Raw genomic sequence first — 4431 nt, 5'->3', positions numbered from 1 at the left:
AAAGTGCAATGTCAGCACAATTTTCTTTCCTGCAATTTAAAATGCACTTGTTTTAATAAATAAATACAGCGTTTGAAAAGCATACACAATCTGTGTTAATATATTAGTCTGTGGTTAAAAGGACTTGAAAGGACTCGAAACTCAAAATGCAGGACTTAGGACTTGACTTGAGACTTTCCAGTCTTGACTTTGGACTTGACTCGGGGCTTGCCTGTCTTGACTCGGGACTTGACTCGGACTTGAGGGCAAAGACTTGAGACTTACTTGTGACTTGCAAAACAATGACTTGGTCCCACCTCTGCTAAAAGCCCACAGAGACGAGACAAATGGCTCGCAGCTTTACACCGGGAAAACGAGGACGGTTCTCACTGGAGTCCCCCAAAATCCCGGGTCGTGTGTTCGGATCACTTCGTTTCTGGTAAATATAAGGAACAAAAATCCACCTTCTTAACCACAACTTGAACAAATCCAGCTGTGAAGTAACGATGAGCTTCCAGTGATTTGTATGCCTTCATGGCCTGATGAGTGAAAACGCCTGTAATTTTAAATAAATAATTCAGTTAAAAAAAGGAACAGTAATTCAGCAAATAATAAATCATAATACTGAACTGAATTTGAATGAGCTCTCTACAGATATAATAAATATACAGATACTGGTAGCCACCGTGTCATCCTTATTATCATTTATCAACATACCTTGGGTGATTTAACAATTTTTATGTGATTTATTCGTTATATAACAACCGAAGCTAACAACCGACCTGGTGCGCTTGTGAGGTAGACATAAAGATTTCCAAATTCCATGTCCGGATTGTGTAGGATTTTCAGTCCACGCATCTGCTGGAAGGCGGTAAGGGCAGTCGTTTAATCCAACTACAGAACATTTTAACTCGTATCTTAACCTAGCCTCACTGGAAAGACTATTTACATAATCATACGCCATTTAGAACAGTTTAAAATGCCGTGAAACCTCGTTAAATGCCTTTTCTGTCAATGCTGTGTTCGCTGTGAGCTGGTTTGTTTTCAACGAATTCAATATGGCGACCGCGTTGCTAGGGGATTGGCAGGCGGAAGTGACGTAGGTCCGCCCTCGCCCATATATGTATATATTTCGTCTTTTTTTTCCGCACAATAGGCGAGGGCGGACCTACGTCACTTCCGCCTGCCAATCCCCTAGCAACCGGTCGCCATATTGAATTCGTTGAAAACAAACCAGCTCACAGCGAACACAGCATTGACAGAAAAGGCATTTAACGAGGTTTCACGGCATTTTAAACTGTTCTAAATGGCGTATGATTATGTAAATAGTCTTTCCAGTGAGGCTAGGTTAAGATACGAGTTAAAATGTTCTGTAGTTGGATTAAACGACTGCCCTTACTGTCAAGACTTGGACTGTGGAGTTTTTGTTTTCCCAAGATGCAAAAGGATTTGGATCGGACATGGCTTGAAGGTAAATACATTTTTAATAATAACACTCAAAAGAACAAAAGGCGCGCTCAAGGCGGATGTACAAACTTGACTAATGAAAACAAAAGACTTGCACGGGGGCAAAAAACTATGAACAATAAAAAACACTAACTGTGGCAATAATAAACAAACTTACTTGGCATGGACATGAAGTGCGCAGACGTGGACAGAGTGTGACAGGGGGCATAAATGCGAGGATAGCAGGGTGAGAAAGGCTATGACTCCAGGACGAACAACAGAAAATGAAAAGCTTAAATAACACAGACATGATTAACAACAGGTGCGTGACTCAAAACAGGTGCGTGACATGACAGGTGAAACTAATGGGTAACTATGGTGACAAGACAAGGGAGTGAAAAAGCCAGAAACTAAACAAAACAGGACTAAGACAAAACATGATTACACAGACATGACAGAACTCCCCCCTTACGGACAGATCCCAGATGTCCAAGAAAAAACTTAAGAGTCATGGGAGGGCGGGAGGGGGCCATGGCGGTGGGTCGCCAGCCCAAGTGGCCCCGAATCCATCGAGGCATAGTCATGTGGCGGCGGAAAGTGGAACGCCGCTGCAGCAGGCGAGGTGGGCGACCCGGGACAGGCCACATCCGTGGCCGACTGGGAGGTGGGCGCACTTGGCGTGGTGGGCGACCAGGTAGCGGCCATATCCGTGGCCGACGAGGAGACAGGCGCGTCGTCATCTTTGCAGGCGTGGAAGCTCGGCGTGGCACGTCAGGCGGCGAAGCTCGGCGTGGCACGTCAGGCGGCGAAGCTCGGCGTGGGTCTTGGCATGGCGGGTCTTGGTCTTGGCATGGCGGGTCTTGGTCTTGGCATGGCGGGTCTTGGTCTTGGCATGGCGGGTCTTGGTCTTGGCCTGGCGGGTCTTGGTCTTGGCATGGCGGGTCTTGGTCTTGGTATGGCGGGTCTTGGTCTTGGCATGGCGGGTCTTGGCATGGCGGGTCTTGGTCTTGGCATGGCGGGTCTTGGTCTTGGCATGGCGGGTCTTGGCATGGCGGGTCTTGGTCTTGGCATGGCGGGTCTTGGTCTTGGCATGGCGGGTCTTGGCGTCGTGAAGCTGCGACTGGCGGCACTTGGCGTCGTGGAGCTGCGACTGGCGGCACTTGGCGTCGTGGAGCTGCGACTGGCGGCACTTGGCGTCGTGGAGCTGGTACCGGAGCTTAGCGTGGAGGGTCTTGGTCTTGGGCTTGGCGTGGAGGGTCTTGGTCTTGGCGTGGAGGGTCTTGGTCTTGGGCTTGGCGTGGAGGGTCTTGGTCTTGGGCTTGGCGTGGAGGGTCTTGGTCTTGGACTTGGCGTGGAGGGTCTTGGTCTTGGACTTGGCGTGGAGGGTCTTGGTCTTGGACTTGGCGTGGAGGGTCTTGGTCTTGGCTAGGCAGTGCTTGGCGGCGTGGAGCTGGTACCGGAGCTTGGCATGATGCGGCTAGGCGTGGTGCGGGTACTGGAGTCTGCCGTGGAACTTGGCGTGGTGGAGCTGGTGCTAGCCTTGGCGCTAGCCGTGGTGCAGCTACTGGTGCTAGCCGTGAAGCAGCGACAGGTGCTAGCCGTGGCTCTGGTGCTAGCCTTGGCGCTAGCCGTGGTGCAGCTACTGGTGCTAGCCGTGGAGCAACGACAGGTGCTAGCCGTGGCTCTGGTGTTAGCCTTGGCGCTAGCCGTGGTGCAGCTACTGGTGCTAGCCTTGGTGCAGGTGGAGGTGGTCTAGCTGGGGGTTGCGGCTTGGCATGGTAAAAGACTGGTGAGGGCGGTCGTGCTGGAGGCTGTGGCTTGACGGGTCGGAAGACTGGTGAGGGCGGTCGTGCTGGAGGCTGTGGCTTGACAGGTCGGAAGACTGGTGGTGGCGGCCGTGCTGGAGGCTGTGGCTTGGCATGGTGATGCCGAGCCACCCCACCAACACAGCTCCCGACCCCAGCCCCCCCCTCAAGGGGCGGATACCAGACGCGCTCCCTGCGGTCTGGAACTCTCTGTAGGGGTGGGCGGAGGAGGGAAGAAACGTCCCCATTAAATTGTCCAAATTGTCTTTTTTGTACCTGTGTTTTTGTGGGTGAAAAAAAAATTTTTTGTGACTTGGGCATGACTTGAGTCCTGGGGGGCGGGGCATGAAATTTGGGTGGCTTGTCTTGACAGGATCTAATGTTCAAAATCATATTTTGGTAGTGTTGAATCATGGTCATGGGATTGGAGTCTTTTGCTGGAGGTGAGTGATCAAAAGAAAAAGAGTTGAAAAAAAAATCCTGGTCTGTGACGTCATTTTGGAGCTGCAAAGCTGGCAGCAGCCTGCTTCCGCCCGGAGTGGGAGGAGCCTGCGGGAGCGCTGCGTGCGGTCTGCTCGCCTTCCCTGACGTCCTCGGTCTGGAGCGGCGCTTCCGGGATTGCGGTGACGCAGCCTCGTCCTCGGACCAAATGGAGCTAATAGGAATAAGCTTCCCATTTGGCCCCCACGTCAGGTCTCGCTCCGCCATGGCTCCTAACGACTCCCAACTTCCTTCTTCGACCAAATTCTTTGCGGGAAAGCGATTAGCTGGAGTCATAATGTCAAGACTTGGACTGTGGAGTTTTTGTTTTCCCAAGATGCAAAAGGATTTGGATCGGACATGGCTTGAAGGTAAATACATTTTTAATAATAACACTCAAAAGAACAAAAGGCGCGCTCAAGGCGGATGTACAAACTTGACTAATGAAAACAAAAGACTTGCACGGGGGCAAAAAACTATGAACAATAAAAAACACTAACTGTGGCAATAATAAACAAACTTACTTGGCATGGACATGAAGTGCGCAGACGTGGACAGAGTGTGACAGGGGGCATAAATGCGAGGATAGCAGGGTGAGAAAGGCTATGACTCCAGGACGAACAACAGAAAATGAAAAGCTTAAATAACACAGACATGATTAACAACAGGTGCGTGACTCAAAACAGGTGCGTGACATGACAGGTGAAACTAATGGGTAACT

Source organism: Nerophis lumbriciformis, linkage group LG21, assembly GCF_033978685.3.
Source record: "Nerophis lumbriciformis linkage group LG21, RoL_Nlum_v2.1, whole genome shotgun sequence".
Classification (NCBI taxonomy): domain Eukaryota; kingdom Metazoa; phylum Chordata; class Actinopteri; order Syngnathiformes; family Syngnathidae; genus Nerophis; species Nerophis lumbriciformis.
The sequence above is the reverse complement of the archived record's forward strand: the minus strand, read 5'-3'. Positions refer to the sequence as shown.